We start from the raw sequence: 17928 nt of genomic DNA on the forward strand, positions 1-17928 counted from the left end.
CTCAAGCCCTGGGATTGTATTTCTCCAGCCCTGAAATCTCTCCACTGGCTGCAAGGATCAAGTTCAAGAACCTTTGCATTGCCCACAAGGCTTTCTGGGGCCAGTGCCAACACTAAATCCAATGCTCTCTTCCAAAATACCTTCTTTCTCTAACCCTTCACTCAGCTACCTCCAACTCTCTAAGGCTTAGACATTTCTCCAGGCAGAGAGTGGGGGTAGACCTCTCTCCTCTGCTGGTGCCTCCAACTGGAATGGCCTCCCTGCCCCTCTCAAACTTGAGGCGGACAACCTGAAGTTTCGGAAGCAGCTAAAAGCTTTCCTCTTCTCTGCTGCTTTCTCTCTCTCTCCCCCCCTGCTGACCTACCTGACCTACATGTCTGCTGTACTGACTGGCTGCTTGGCTACCCTCAGAGTCTCTCTGAGTCCAGGCTCTTTCTTGATTGGTCACCCTTGCAATGCCTCCGGGCCTACCATGCACTTAGGGGCTGTAACTGTAACCCTGCAGTCCATTGTTCTCCTTGCACAACCAATAGCTGCTCTGCCCTGGCTGCACTTACTGAGAGCATTGCTGCCCTGTTTTCCCCTCCCCTCTCACTTGCACTTCCCTGCTCCCTTTTCCCTTGCACTTCTCGTTCTCACAATGACACAAGGCCTAGTGAGATCGTTTGTCTTGTCCTCCCTCTATCATCCCTCCCTTGTGTACACTTGTGTACAGGCGCATTATAAATGACTTGAATCACATCATATCATTTTATCACAGATGCCCAGAAAAATATACAATGCCGCAGTAAGAAATGGCTAGACTGGCAGCACCCAAATGCCAATCTAGCCAGGTAATTAAAGTTAGCAGGACTACTTTATCAGAAATGTCCAGTTAAAAGAAAGTCATACCAAACTGAGGAATGACTAGACTGGCTAAATCAAAATGCCTCTCTAGCCACTAATACTACATATCATGCCTGCTTAGCCTGGACATGGACAACCATTATGATTTATCACACAATCCTGCCCCCCCACACATCCACTCTCCCTCCCACCCACCACCCCAACCTCCACAATCAGCTCCTTGGCCCAGAATTACCTCTGCGTCCCTCTTCCTTGTCCCAGAGCTTTCGTATGAGGCTCCTTGCCTCATAGGTAAGTACTGGGATGAGGAACTGCGGGACTAGGAGTGATGAAGATTACAGGTAGCTAAATCAGGCATTACCTCCATGTACCTCTACCTCTTACCAGTACTTTTGTATGAGGCAGAGTGCCTCAAACACACGTACTGCCTCGTATATAAGTACTGGGACGAGGAAGAATAGGGCTAGGAGTAAGCAAGGCATTAAACACAAGTAGTAGCGCAACACCATTGAGTTGACTGGGCTTCAGCACTACCCCCCTGACATTTTGGGCTATATTGACTCAACTTGGCTAACCTTTAGAGCAGTTGCCAGACCGAACAGAACACAGATTTTAAACGGCACCTGGTTTTTGCTGTTAACAAGAACACAGCAATTACCAACGTAAAGCATTTCACTGTTAGTACCTGCATTCAAATTCCACATTGTTTAGGCGATTGAAATCGTGATGTGGGTTTAGTACTTGCATGCCAGGGGAGTGATTGGAAGGGTAGAGAGGGAACAGGAGACTTATAGGAGAGAGTTAACTGCTTGTAACATTGAATCTGCACTAGAATAGTCTCATTAAAATGCGTAAATAATTTGGATGCGCCCACACAAATAAGTTTCCCCCTCCCCACTGCATGTGAAGTTAGCGCCTCTCCCAACATTTGAAGGGTTAGCCCCCCCGAAATGAAGGTTTTCTTGTGCCCCTGTACACAAGCACACACACCATTCACCTTATACACACCCAGTCATCCACACATTTATGTGTGCACCCTTTCACCATGCAGGCACACCCCCACAGCCACCCATACATTTAAGTGTGCACCCTTTCACCATACACACACAGGCAGCCGGCTATACATTTGAGTGTGCACCCTTTCACCATAGACTCATACACGCACACCTCATGGAGTTGAGGGGGGGCCCTATTACTTAAAAAAGAAATTGGGGCTCATTACGGGTCCAGCGGTAACCGTGCCGGTGCTACCGACGGGTTGCCGCCAGACCCATAAAAAATTACTATGGCCTGACTTCCCGGTGCCACCGTGCTATTTCAAGTCCGGCGGCTGGGAAATCAGGTGCCGGTAATTTCGTTAAACCCCAGACTCCACGGGAATGGGGACACAGAAGCACCTGCACCATGGTTAACGGTGCCGGTGCTTCCGTGACAGGTCTGCCTACCGTGGCTGCTGTGCCTGGCAGGGTCAGACCTGTCGGGCACGGCAGCCCCACCAGGCAGACCTGTAATATGCCGGTCCGGAAACAACAGTGCCTGTAAGCTTACCAGCACCGTTGTTTCCGGACCGGCATGGTCAGAATGAGCCCCATTGTTTCTTTTTTAAGTCACTATAACTTCATTAAGAAATGATTTCAGTTAAGGACCGAACCATAATCAAAATAATTTCTTTATGATGGCTGAGTGGCTTCAAAAACAAACAATTTCTTTTTGAAGGCATAGGGTTCCCCACCCCCCCACCCCATTACATGGAGGCCTCCAGCCTAGGGTCTTCCATGTCATGGGGTACAGGGGCCCTCAGACGTCAAAAAGAAAGTTTCTTTTTGTAGTCACTCTGCCTTCATAAAGAAATTATTTCTGTTACAGAAATGTTCTTTATGAATGCAGAGTGAATTTCAAAAGAAACGTTTTTTTTTTTTAGAATTTTTTTTTTTATTTTTTTTTTTTTTACTGGGGCCCCCTCCCAGCCATGTGCTGGTGGGGCCCCCCACACCGCGGGCCCCCCCGCACCGCGGGGGCTGCGGGGGCCCCTGTTACGCCAGTGGTGAGGTGATGTCTTTCTCGAAGGTGAAGGTGGGGCCGGTGGGCCATAGATGAGATGAAGTAGTAAGGTACCGATGGCTGAGAGGGGAGGTTTGACCAACAGCAGTTCAGCTGATGGTAGGCATGCACTGGCAAATTCTCTGAGGGCCAGGTGGGATTTAGCTATGAAGGCTACGCCGCAGCTTTTTGCTGAGGCTCTGTCTTGTCTGATAATCGTGTAGTTCTCAGGGATAGCTAGTGAGAAGGTGGGTTTGGCTGCTGGGAATAACAAGGTTTCTGTTATGGCAAGGGAGTCAAGTTGTTTTGAGGTGATGAGGTCAGCAATGTCAAGAGCATGGGCTAGTAGGGAGCACGCATTGATGAGGGTGCCTTGGATGGTGGGACTGGCAGGGATAGGATCTTCCGTAGGTAGGGGGGAGGGTGTAGGGGATGGTGTATTATTGGTATTAGGGGCTTCAGTGTGGTGTGCAAAGGTGGGCATGTTAGGGTCCTGTTGCGTTAGGAGCTTAGGTGGGGTGTTCTTGTGGAGGAGGCATGAGCCTAGTCTAGAATTTCTCAGACTGAGTGGGCATAGGACAAGTTTTGTTGGTGGGGATGCGAAACGGAGGATCCATTCAGCTGGGGTGAGTGGGCAGGTGGTGAGGGTGCTAGGGGTGATGGGAGAATTTTGGTGAGCAGACAATGGGCCTCATTCCGAGATTGGTGGTAGTCATGGCACTATTTGCGCCATGACTGCCACCAATAACGGGTCTGGCACCGGTCTAGTTCAATGGGGACTTACCGGTGTAGTCTGACCTTTGTGGGACTGGTAAGTCCCCATTGAAAATACCATTCCCCATTCCCATTTGAGCCCCCATAGGGCTCAATAGGAATGGGGAGGGCGCAAATAATGGGCTCTCATATGTCAAGCCCGTTATTTGCGCCCTGGTCCCTTTGCGGGTCCCGTCCATAACGCCTGGTCAGACCAGGCGTTACTGGAGGGACCCGCTAAGGGACCTTGTAATAGGGCGGTAAGGGATTACCGGCACCGGTCTCCTTACCGGTGCCTGGTATCACTTACCGCCCTACTCGGAATGAGGCCCAATGAGTGGTCATGGATTGCGGGTAGGAACTTAGTTGGGGTTATGGTGTGAAATAGTGTTAGAAGGGTGGCCATAGTAAGCGTCACTCTTCTTAAATTGGCCATGAAGGCGGAAATGGTTCTTGTGGGGCTACACAAAATCATGTACTGATAGCAATAGGGCACTGCACAGTGGGAAAGGAGTATCCTTATGGTGAGCAGCAAGACAGTGCGTTAGGTTATGGTGATATGGTGCTAATCACAGTGAGCAGCGTGCTAGGCTGCCAGCGACCATAAAGTGATGTGGGGATGATGCTATACATAATAGTCACACAGTTGACAATAATGAAGAAGCAATACAACATATATTATGGAATTGGGAACAGTAGAGCATCAAGACGGGCGAGTAGCGACTATAGGAAAGCAAATGCTATCAGCGACTATAAATTGATGCAGCGATGAGGCTATGCATAATAGTCACACAGTTGACAATAATGAAAATGCAATACAACATATATTATGTAACTGGGTGCAGTAGAGCATTGAGGTGGGCTAGTAGCGACTATAGGAAAGCAAATGCCATTAGCGACTATAAAGTGATGCAGGGATGAGGCTATACATAATAGTAACACAGATGACAGTAATGAAAATGCAAAACAACATATATTACAGAATGGGGTGCAGTTGAACAGCGAGGTGGGCTAATAGTGACCCATAACGGAGGCAGCAATACAGCAGCACAATGGACTATGCTAGAGCAGTGCAGTATGAAGTATGGTGCTTGATACAGCAAAAGTGCACTGGGCTGGGAGTAAGGAATGCAAGGCAGGGTTGGCGGTAGGTGAACAAGTGTGGAACGTGTAGGAGCGTGCAGGATCAGGAGCGCACTAAACAGAACAGAGTAGTGAGCAGCGTAATATTCAGTTAGAAATAGTCACTGTTCATATATGCAGTAGAGCAGTAGCAGACGTAGGTTTGGATGCAGACAAGCCTGGGGGGTGTGAGTATGCAGAACACAAAGACCGACAGCGTTCTGGCAATTGGCTATACTTAGGTTACCCAGAGACAGGTTGATGGTGAATCTGACAGGGGGATATGCCTCGCAGCTCTGTGCGGTCTAGACATGCAGAGACAGGCTCTAGCCTTATGTGGGAGGCCTTGAGTGGAGGGCCACCCGGCTTGCACCTTCCAGTGGTGCAGGTCGGGAGAAATTGAATTTCTGGGCCAATCCGAGCATGCAGCGCTCGCGTAAAACAGCTGGTGTGGTTGCCTAGCAACTGATAAAAAGTGTGGTGGCCGTCTTAGGTCGCACGCCTCGCCTGGGAGCACAGCACCTGGTGCAGCCTTGCCCGTTCAGAGGCCTGTTTGCTGCTTAGAGCCTCCTCAGGCTGCAGATGAGGCAGAGTGTGGATATATGCCCACGGCTGTGATGGAGCGAGATACCTTCAGGTGGTCTTGTCGGACAGAGACGCCAGACCAAGTCAGAATGTCGGGCGATGAGGGTTGAGCTCCTGCTCTCCCTCCCTATGTTGTCGAGCAATGAGGGATGGGCTCCTGCCCTCCCAATGTTGTTGCTGGAGATCAAGTGGGCCAGGCAGAGACAGGCTCTAGCCTCATGTGGCGGGCCTTGAGTGGGAGGGCCCCCCAGCCTGCGCCTTCCGGTGGTGCAAGTTGGGAGAAATAGAGTTTCTGTGCCAATCTGAGCATGCGGCGCTCGCGAAGAACAGCTGCTGTGGTTGCCTAGCAACCGATAAACAAAATTAGTGCAGCGGCCATCTTAGGTCACACGCCTCACCTGGGAGCACGGCGTCTGGTGCAGCTTTGCCCGTTCGAAGGCCTGGTTGCTGTGTAGCGTCACCTCAGGCTGCAGATGAGGCAGAGTGTGGGTATATGACCAAAGTCCTTGATGGAGCGAGATACCTTCAGGTAGCCTCGTCAGACGGAGACAGCAGGCCAAGTCAGAACGTTGGGCGATGAGGGATAAGCTCCTGCTCTCCCAATGTTGTCGAGTGATGAGGGATGGGCTCCTACCATCCGGATGTCATTGCTGGAGATCAAGCGGAGCAGGCAGAGAGAGGCTCTAGCCTTATGTGGCGGGCCTTAAATGGGAGGGCCACCTGGCTTGTGCCTTCCGGTGGTGCAAGGCAGGAGAAATGGAGGCTTGTGAGACACTGACCAGCTTCAAGCTGCTTTGCCAGATAAGCTCTCCCTCCAGTCTAGGGTAAAAGGCATATGAACTAATGCCAATTTCAAAATGGACACTTACTGTTAGTATGCACTCTGCTTCCCTCATGTCTGACATGATCTATTGCTTCTCTGCTTTGTCAAACACTTCCCCTTCCTCCTACGTGTTTGAGCTTAGGTACCCAGGAATCACCACCCACAGAGCACTATTTGACACTCCATTTAGGATTGGACACTGTCATAGGTTCCCTTTACTTTCCACTGTTCACACCCACCATGCTTTTCCTCCCTGCTTCTATCTTCCATTGTCCCATTGAATTGTATGTGTTATGGGGGTATGTGCCATCTATGAAGTGCCCCCCGGCCCCCAGGACTGATAATGTATTCTCAATGATCATTTGTCAAGTTGCATAATTTTATAGTTAACTTGTACTGTACATTAGTTGAATTGCATATGCATGTGTAGCTTGATCTTTATAAGAAAATGCACTCAGGTTGTCAACCAGACACCCATTACCACGTTTATTGATTGGGATAGAAAAATAAGACCATGATTTCGGACTGGATTTCCAATATACTGTTTACATTCAACATAATCTTTGGCAGTTAGGACCAAGGCCCCTTGCCTTGAAGAAACACGGGTCATCTGTTTATCTCCCATGCATTAATCTAGGTTGTATGTTAAATTAAACCTGGAAATTCCTGTTTAAAAAGGGATTCCAATGAAGTGTTTGGCATGAATATATGGTTTCCAGTGCTTTAGATTTCACAGCTTAAAGGTTCACAGTATAGCAATGCATCATGTTAGCTATATTCCGCCCTAGAGCAGGGAGTAAATGTTCAATTTAAGCCATTCCAATGTACATTAGTAATCAAGGAATGGGTTGTTCTTGCCATATTCAACTTGATTGCTAATGTTATAATTTCCTTAAAGAACAGTTGATAATGTTTTCTTTCAAATTTCTGCAAACAGTCAGTCAAATGCGATTTTTCATTCAGAAAAGCCTCCACCTGAAACAATATAATGTGACATATTGATTTGATTTTTATTTGATCTGAATTTTTAACGTGTAAGCCATGCAGATTAAACTGTACCTGGATATGAATGGAGAAAATAAAACATTTAATATTTAAGAGGACAGTAAAATGTGCAGAGATGTAGTCAGCAGAAAAAGACAGGCAATTAAGCCTTCCAGAAACAAGAAGAAATAGCACTACATTTTGTATTGCTAAACAAAGGTTATTCTGCAAACAAGGAGTAAGCTCAGTAAATATGCAGCCATCCCTCATTTGGAAACTAGACTTAGGGGTGTCCACGAGTAAATAACGTTCTGACCTCAAGAATGGAGCCAGTGTGTACAGAACAATCTTAAATTCCAGGTGGCTTGGCTGCCAGACTATGAAGACATTTAAATACCATTCACAAGTTCTTAAAGGAAACATTACAACTCAAAGGGAGAAAATTTAGGGACTGCATATGTCTGAGACAGAATGCCAATTGGACAGGTCAGATATAAGATAAATGTTAGCATTTTGAACTCGCTTGTGATTTTGCAATTGGGAAGTTAGATTACTGGCATAAAGAGCAATTGTGTTATCAAGTTAAATATTAATTTAAGACCCCACTTCAGTTGCATGGTCATCCTTGGAGAGGAAACAGACAATTTGACAGATATGATATGATAGATTGTTTATATAGTGCCTACACACAATGGGCCTCTTTACGAGGTTGGCGGTAAGGGATTACCAGCACCGCTAAGGGCACCGGTGCCGGTAATCCCTTACCGCCCTACTACGAGGTCCCTTAGCGCGTCCATTCCTTAACGCCTGGTTTTACCAGGCGTCATGGAAGGGACCCGTTAAGGGACTTCAGAGCTAATAACGGTACTGCAATTTGCGGTACCGTTATTAGCACCTTCCCCCTTCCCATTGAGCCCTTTGGGGGCTGAAATGGGAATGGGGAATGGCTTTTTCAATGTGAATTTACCTGTCCCGCAAAGGTCGGAATAGACCGGTAAATCCCCATTGAACGGGACCAGGACACGGTACCGGTATTGGAGGTAGTCATGGTGCTAATAGCACCATGACTACCTCCAACCTCGTAATGATGCCCAATGTGTTTCAAAGCGCTTCAAGGCAAGGGAGGGAACAAAAGAAAATACAATAACATTCTTACAGGCCATAAACAATAAGAATGTGAAATTAACTATCATACTCACCCTGGTGACTTTTCAGATAGTGCAAGAGCTAAGAAATAGATATGGAAGGAAGGGGGAGAGTGGGAAGGAAATGGAAACAGACAGGCGATTACCATAATAGGCCTGACAGCATTTCTGGTAGAGCCGGAGATTAACGAAAGGTGAGGGAGAGGGGTGCAGAAAGGGAAGGAAGGAACAAAACAAGCGACTAGCGTACTAGGCCTGACGACATTTCAGATAGTTCTGGAGTAGGGGGGGTATGTAAGGAGAGGGGAAGGAACAACCTAGGTCACTATCATACTAGGTCCAAGGACAATTCTGATAGAGTAAGTACATAGAAGAAAGTAAGGGGAGGAGGGTAGAAGATAGGAAAAGGAAGTAAGGGAGAGGAGGATAGAACAGAGAGTAAGCAGGAAAAAGAGTGGAGAAGCAAGAGGGAAGAGCAAATACAATTGCAGAAGTGAGTAGTAACACATAGGGCGTCATTACGACCCTGGGGCTAAGGGGTTAACGGCGCCATAAAAGGCTGCAACACCGTTAAACCCTTAGCGCCTAATTACGAGGTCCCTTTGCGGCTCCCTTCCTTAACGGCTGGTCTGGACAAGCTGTTAAAGTAGGGACCCGCAAAGGGACCTTGAAGGTAATTACAGTACCGCAATTTGTGGTACCGTAATTACCGCCTTCCCCATTCCCATTGAGCCCTATGGGGAAAAATGGGAATGGGGAAGGGCCAATGGTGCATGGGGAATTACCAGCCCGCCAACCTTGGAATGGGGTGGTAATTCCCCATTGCACCATGGTGGACTCGTTACAATACCGGCAGCAACCATGGTGCTAATAGCGCCATTGGTTACCACCGGTGTTGTAATGAGGATCATAATGTTGCAAAAGAACAGCAAATGCAAGCCAGGATTCAAGATGAAGATGGGAACAGCATGATTCAGGGCCAGCATGAGTACAAGATGCAAAAGAAGTCCAGCATGAGAGTTGAGAAAGGGTGACGCACTGTGAGTCAATGAAGTCCATGAAAATCAAATCCAAGCATTAGCCACAAGACGCTGATGGTGCAACCAGAATTTATCAGGACAGACTCCTGCGGTGGTAAGATGTAGGGGGCTGGGGGGAGAGGGCTGAAGGGGGGAAAGGGGGAGGCAGGAATCAAGCAAAAACAAGCAACACCTAAATGCGAGAAGGGGGGAACAACAGAACATTGCGGGGGACAAGAGGAGGGTGGAGGGCACAACAGAGCAACACAGAGGACAAGAGGGGTGGATGGGCACAATGAGCAACACAAGGGACAAGAGGGGGTGGGGGCAAAACAAGCTACACAGGGACAAGAGAGGGATGGGGGTCACAATGGAGCAACACAGGTGACAAGAGGGGGTGGGGGCACAATGTAGCAACACGGGGGACAAGAGGTGGGTTAGGGGTACAACAAAGCAAGACAGGGGACAAGAAGAGGGAGAGCGGGGGGCACAACAAGCAAAACGGGGGATAAGAGAGTTGTGGGGGCACAATGAGCAACATGGGGATAAGAGGGGTGGGAGGGCACAACAAAAAAATACGGGGACATCAGGGGTGTGGGGCAACCAGCAAGCATCATGGGGGACAAGAGGGTGGTGGGGGATTCAACGAGCAACACGGGGGACAAGAAGTGGGTGGGGGGCCAGCAGAGCAACACAGAGGTCAAGAGGGGGGTGGAGGGCACAACGAATAACACAGGGCAGAAGAGGGGGGTGTGGGCACAATGAGCAACACAGGGGACAAGAGGGGTAAGGGGCACAACGAGCAACATGGGCATAAGCGGGTGGTGATTGGGCACAAGGGAGCAACATGGAAGACAAGAGGGGGATGCAGGGCACAACAAAGCAGCATGGGGACAAGGGGTGTGGGGGGCACAACAAGCAACATGGGGGACAAGAAAGGGCTGGGGCACAATGAGCAAGACAGGGACAAGTGGGGCATGGGGGGCACAACAAAGCAACATGGGGGACAAGAGGTGTGTTGGGGGCACAATGGAGAAACACAGGGGACAAGAGGGAGGTGGGGGGCACAACGAGCAACTCGGGGGACAAGGGGGGGAGCGTTATGGTAGGGGCAGGGAGCACACAGGAACTTTGTTGTGGGCCTTAGGTGAAGAGGACCAGCACCAGCCTCCAGGTTGCTGCCATTGGTTAAAGGTGGCCCGCCAACCAATGGGAGGGGGGGCAGGCTCGAGGCTCAAAGCAACAGGGAAGTAAAGGTTGCAGCAACATGGAACGGGCATCTTGGAGGGCCACTGGGGAAGGCAGGAGAATCAGATAAAAGGGGAAATTCAGAGTATAGAAGAGAATTGCACTCAGTGAATTTGCTGTAGTCAGATGGCATCAAGTGGCAGTCATAGTTTATAAATTGTGATCCGAAATATTAGCAGACATCGCGCTGAGGTGTGCATAGCCCAAAAAGCAGTAAAGTTCTACCCACATCACTATGACACATAAGAGGCACCTGGGATGCAGGGGTACAGCTACAGGAGCATCGGCCAGCAAGGCTCCCATCCAGGAGAAGTGAGTTGCCAGAGTTTAAAACAGAGCTGTCAGAGTTTAAAATAGATCTCTTGAACACATCCCCTATGTATGAGAACATATTCAAATCTACCTGTCAAACAATTCCAAGGTACTTGACATTCTTGGCAAAGGTTGTCGTTAAACTAAATAGATTATGAGGATAAGGCGAACAGACAGAATTTTTTAGACTACTGCCAAATATAACAGATTATGTCCTATTTGGATTCATCTGGAGTGCATTATGGAGCATCCAGCATCCCATTTTATCAGGGCAACTAGACATTACATTGAATTAGTACCTGGGTTGGGGGAGCCAGCCATTTTCACGCTGAATCCCATAATCCAAGCCCATGTTCTGAGCAACCTGAAGGCTGATCTCATCAGCCCCACCGTCTCCCCCCACCCTCCTCTTCTCTCTGTACATGGTCCTTTCCCTGCTCACTCCTGACCCCACTTACCTGATTCCTTTGGCAGTGGTTCCTGCAGCTCCGGCCTCCCGAGAAGCTGTAAAAAATGGAAGAGGGTCTCCACATGAAGCCCCGCCTTCCATCTCCACAGTGGCCATCTTTAGTAAGTATTTTGTTTGAAAGAACGGGACAACGTGAGCACGTCCCATTCATTCAAATACTATACTTTGCTGATAAAACCCAAAGATGTTCAGATTGAAACCCTGGGGTTCTAATAGCAATATAACCCGATATGGCATACTGGATCAGGTGGTAACTGCACTGGGGCCCATTGCTAAGGCCCTAACTTAGGCCTGGGATGTTACCCCCGAACCAGTATGTCGGATCGTGTTTTATTGCTATATTCATTGTTAGGTCTAAAGTATACCTGTATATCATTAGCGTACGAGTGGTATACTGGATGTGCAACCTTATCCTGAAAAAAGTATTTTTTCAAAATGGCTAATAACAAAATTGTCAACCTAAAAACATATTGATCAAAGGGGAATTGGCAGAAAGGTTATAAATAACATAAAACCTTAAGACAAGGAGACCGGTATGAGGGGGAAATCAAGAGACTATGTGCAGAGGGTTCATAAAGGAGGGGGAAGCAACAGACCTTGCAAAGAAAATAGCTTTAATGGGTGGAATGAAGATTGTCCAGGCTTAACAACTCAGGCAGTCTTGATTCTATTAAAGACAAGGAGGCGAGCATTATATCCCACCCTCGTGGGTCATGACAAAGCATGAACTGTACTGTTGTATTGTGTTGAGCAAAGACCCACCCTTACGTTCTCGTCTTCCATTAATTGCAGGGGAAGACCAGAAGCAGACATGAATAAGTCTTCAGTGTTCCCGCATTTTGGAGTTCTTGGGGGAAAGTTCTACTGCAGCAGCTTACGCCAAAGTTCGGCGAGAGGAAGGACTGCATTCCCATGGTTGTTAGTTATGTTGACTGAGGAGTTTGAGTTAAGAACATTGGTCGCTAGCCAAAGAAAGAGGATTGGAGAGCAGTCGGAGCCCCTCTTATGGACAGGGGTGAGCCCTCATTGGCAAAGGGACTGGTGCAGGACTACAGAGACACAGGATTGTGGACATTAGTAGTTCAAAACAATTTGATATCATTTTTTATGCTATTTTTTGAAAACTATGTTAACCCTATGTTTACAGAAAACTTCCAGGGCATGGAAGCGTAAAGCAGTGTTACCAAGTTTAAAAAAAAAAATGTGTTTTGTTGAATTGCTGTGGGAGCAGTAATTAAAGAAGTTAAAACATAATGCTCGGCTCTGTCTTGTCATAGAATTTATTATCAAATGAGTTTTACAAGAAGGCATTTTCACATGAGGTCAAACGCATAATCTGGACATACAAGTCTTTATCTTACACATGATTATATGCAAAGCATTTGTTGGCATTGTAGGGGTATTTCAGGCTGCACCTGCCATAAGATGGGAGCACCAGGACGTGACGGGCTGTATCTTGCACTTGATGACTATGCCAGTGAAATTAGGATGTAACAGCGATCAGTGAAGCATTTCAGGCTACATTTGGCATAAGATAGCCACACCTTGACTTGTGAGGGTCTGTTTTACATATGACGACTATGCCAGATGTAAGAGGCATCAACTTGCATGATGTAGAATTTCTGCATGTGACAACAAAAATATTTTTTAAAAATCAAATTTTACATGAGTTGACCTTTTAATTCTCAGGCTCATCTTTGAAGAATGAGTGTGGGACATTTATTTCTTTCAAGATGGAAAAAAGAAACAGCTATGTAACACTTGTGTGAAGTACAGAACAGTGATATGCTTAGACTAGAGGTCATATGCACATGCAGAACGATAGTGCTTTAAGATAAACCCTCTCCCTTAAGCCAAGTTTGTCTTTTACATTTTGTGCGTTTGCCTTTTAAAGAATGTTTTTGTTACTAAAAAATTGACGATTCTTTGACTTCTACAAATAAAGGGCAGATCTGTCCATGACTTCTTAAAGTGTGTTATCTCTAATAAGGGTCACAAAACATTATTCAACTAATTGTGGAACATCTTTGCATTTGTGTAGCCTTTTTCCACAAATGCAACTTGTCTTTAAATCAAGCAGAATCTTAAATTTTTGTGTTTTGTATTTTTGTACAACAACCAGGATAGGGATTGAAAGCCAGGTGAACCACCATTTTTTCATTTTGCCATAAGGTGCCATGTTACAAGTTTGGAATCTCATGTATTATTACTGCTTGCTGTAAGCAAACAGTAACTGGAAGGATCTGATTGATTCATTGCAGTTATTCCCCATTTTGGAGTCCCATAGGAATCAACTATGGACATTGCTATTGCCTCTTGCGGTAATCATTCATGGGCAACACAGCATGTGCTAATACTTTTGTGTGGAAGTAATAACCTACCTCAACATAAACACAGGGGAAATGTAGAGTTTTTGAAATTAAACTCATAATTTGGCAGAGTGGTAAAACACGCAGCATTTACAGGAACTACTTGTTTGGTCACTACTGGCAAACTCATATTGAGGCCCACTGTTTTATTATTTTTGTTTTCAGGCCTGGGTATGGTCAGAGCAAAGGCTGCAATGTGTAATATCCACCGGCATGGTAAAACCTTCGAAAGTCAGGGTCGTTATGTGAATTTTGAGGGTAATAGAATTCAGCGCACAAGTGGCGCACGCGTCTGGCACGCAATGTGCGCGTGCGACAGTCTGCGCCAGCCGCGTGCGCCAAAATCCTTTTCAGCGCACAGCGTATTCATGGATTTTAACATCCATTACCAGCCGTGGCGCAGAGTGGTGCAGCGACCCTGCAGCAGGGCCAGTTATGCCCCCAACCCCTCCCCGTGCGCCATGCACAGCGCACAAATCCCATACACGGCGCAAAGGCCAGTGGACCAGCATACAGGCCCCCAACCATGAAAACGCCTGTAAAACTCCCTGCGCACCCCTCCGAATACACATACACCCCTGCGTGGGGAGAATCACACGCGTTTGGGCCTGTGTGAGCAGGGTATGTGTATTTCGGGGGTACGCAGGAAGATTCACACGCGATTGGCCCTGTGCGAGTGGGGTACGTGTATTTTGGGGGTGCGCTGGAAGTTTCACACGCAATTGGGCCTGTGTGAGCGGGGTACATGTATTTCGGGGGTGCGCGTGAAGTTTCACACGCGGTTGGCCCTGTGCGAGCGGGGTACGTGTATTTCGGGGGTGCGCGGGAAGTTTCACACGCGATTGGCCCTGTGCGACCGGGGTATGTGCATTTTGGGGGTGCGCGTGAAGTATCACACGCGATTGGGCCTGTGCGAGCGGGGTATGTGTATTTCGGGGGTGCGCTGGAAGTTTCACACGCGATTGGGCCTGTGCAAGCGGGGTATGTGTACTTCGGGGGTGCGCAGGAAGTTTCACACGCGATTGGCCCTGTGCGAGCGGGGTACGTGTATTTCGGGGGTGCGCCGGAAGTTTCAGACGCGATTGGCCCTGTGCGAGCAGGGTACGTGTATTACTGGGGTGCGCGGGGAGTTCCACACGCGATTGGCCCTGTGCGAGTGGGGTCTGAGTATTTTGGGGGTGCGCAGGAATTTTCCCAGCGATTTTGCTGTCACAGCGGGGTACGTGTATCCAGTGGGGTGCATGGGGGGTCCCACATGTGAATTGGCAGTGTGGGTCCTCCCAGGTGTGCCCTCTACCCCGTTCACAGCCCCTGCAGGCAACCCACTCCACAGGGGACTACCCTACACCCCTGGTCATGTCCCACAGGCAGCCCATCCACCATGGGCATGCCCCCCAGCCAGCCCACATGTCACCTTGCACTAGTGATCACCAACTCATGTCCCCCAGCACCCCCATCCACCCAGCATTGACGGGCACCTGCCAGCAGGCCCCGACTCATGTCCCCCAGCACCCCCACCGACCCAGCATTGACGGGCACCTGCCAGCAGGCAAGACTCATGTCCCCCAGCACCCCCACCCCCCAGCAGTGAGGGGCACCTGCCAGCAGGCCCCGACTCATGTCCCCCAGCACCCCCACCCACCCAGCAGTGAGGGGCACCTGCCAGCAGGCCCCGACTCATGTCCCCCAGCACCCCCACCCCCCAGCAGTGAGGGGCACCTGCCAGCAGGCCCTGACTCATGTCCCCCAGCACCCCCACCCACCCAGCATTGACGGGCACCTGCCAGCAGGTCCCGACTCATGTCCCCCAGCACCCCCACCCACCCAGCATTGTCGGGCACCTGCCAGCAGGCCCCGGCTCATGTCCCCCAGCACCCCCACCCACCCAGCAGTGAGGGGCACCTGCCAGCAGGCCCCGACTCATGTCCCCCAGCACCCTCACCCACCCAGCATTGATGGGCACCTGCTAGCAGGCCCCGAATCATGTCCCCCAGCACCCCCACCCACCCAGCAGTGAGGGGCACCTGCCAGCAGGCCCAGACTCATGTCCCCCCGCCCCCACGTCATGACGATCCACAATCATGGGCCTTATGGCCACCCACATCACACCCCTTACGCCATCCCAGTCCAAACACACAACCAGGTATCACATCCACCCCACAATGTAATCCCTATCACATGACACATCACAAATGGCAAGTATGCACATCAACACAGTTCTGTTTCACCCACACAATGCGTGCATGAGATTGAGAAAACACACATCATGACATGCATGTAACCAAAGAGAAAATACTACACATTGAAGTAGGAAATGAAAATGTATTAAAAACAAAAGCAAGGGAATGAAATGAAACACACAAGAATGGAAATGATGAAGAAAAAGCTGCATGTCCAAAATATAAAAAGAAAATGAGTGAACGCAGAATCGAAATCAATCCAAATGCACATGGGTCCAAAGTGACTGGCCGCCAAAACAAATCCAAAGTTATAAACCAAGACAAAACCATTGATCCATGAAAAAAATAAAAATAAAAATAAAAAGTGAAATCTAGTATTGAACTATTTACAAAGTACAAATCCAGGGTCCATGAGCCCAGCCTTTCAGCTGAAAACTAGAAAAAACCCTACCTAATGAAGAACTATATACAAAAACGTGGGGCATTGTCCAAGCGCCCCAAAATAAATAATCACAGAAAGGAGACCAAACACTATCTAACTATATACAATGGCGGTGGGGAAGTCCTGCGGCTCACTCTGTGATGTCCCGGGCCAGGGCATCATCGAACTCCATGTCGATGTCCCGGAGGCGGGACTCTGCCCTGGCCCTGAGGTCTCACAGGAATGCACTCATGGCCTGTTCCAACTCCCTGCGAGTTGCCTCGAGGCACTCTGCCCTCCTCAAAGCCTGACGCATGGAGAACTCCGCCCTGACCATGATGAGCCGCGCCTCTTCCGCCCGCCGCCGCTCCTCATCTACACGCTGGCCCAACCACAGCCACATGGAAGACACACGCATTCCAGGGTCCTCCCGCCCTCTGGCCAATGCCTGCCCCTCTGATGTCGGTGGCCCCGAGCCATCATTGCTCCCACCTAGAGCCTGCTGCTGTTGCTGCTGTCCATGTGCCCTGTCCAATGATGCCTGCACATCCTCCATCTGCTGGTCTCCAGTTGTTGGGGTGTCCACCCCTGCTGGACGGCCAATTCCTGACTGTGGCAGGGATCGGATCTCCACCAAGCTGGCTGTGTTGGTCGGGCCAGGTCCACAGGGGGCCCTGGTGGAATCTGGGCCGGAAGACGGCAGGGAGAACGACTGGCGCATAGTCTCCACAGAGGAGGAGAGGTCCGCCAGAGTGCACGACACATGTAGGAACACACCGACCAGGGCCCCTCCCAACAGTGCCACGTCGCGACACTGCTCTTCGTGATTGCGTGCGTGCTCTGCCCAGGAAGCACGCACATCACCACGAATGTCACGCGTGCGCAATGCGACACCAACCAGGACGGAGCACATATGGTCGTGGGACCCCTCGTCCGCAAGTAGTGGAGAGGCAGATGACGTGGCACTCCCCCCTACCTGCAGACGGGCCTGGGACGGGGCATCCCTGCTGGTGCATGGTGGTGCAGTCACAGGGTCAAGGACAGCGACATGCACAGGCCCCTCCGCGGTGACCTGTGCTGCCTCCTGACCCTTGCCCTGGACTGCACCACTTGCACCAGTGGTACTACCCCCACCAGGCCCCATGTGTGGCTCAGTAGCGGGCTCCTCCTCCTCTGTGGAGACCACCAACCTGGATGTCTCCGCACCGTCTTCCGCCATTGCAATCCCCTGTGGGGGCTCACCCGGCCCTTCCACTACAGCCGTAGTGGCAGACGCGGCACGAGTCACCTCGCTCCCGGATGATGGCAATTCCTGGGAGGGTGGCTGGGCCTTGCGTCGCCGCCCGGTGTAGGCATCCCCACCACTTGGCTCCGCAGTGCCGTCTCTGCCCTCTTCTTCACTTGACACTGCATAGAGGGAGACATAGTACACAAGCATCAGGGTACGGTACAATATTCCCCTAGAAAGGAAGCAATAAGACATGAGTGGCACTGTCAAATGTCACTTCCATCCTGTCCCTCCACAATACATGGGTGAATGCACGCAACACACATGCAGAAACCGGCACGGCGCCGGCAATCAACATCAGCATCCATGTACAAGGGCCTCTTT

The sequence above is a fragment of the Ambystoma mexicanum genome, chromosome 5p (genome assembly GCF_040938575.1).
Source record: "Ambystoma mexicanum isolate Mex_15411 chromosome 5p, UKY_AmexF1_1, whole genome shotgun sequence".
Classification (NCBI taxonomy): domain Eukaryota; kingdom Metazoa; phylum Chordata; class Amphibia; order Caudata; family Ambystomatidae; genus Ambystoma; species Ambystoma mexicanum.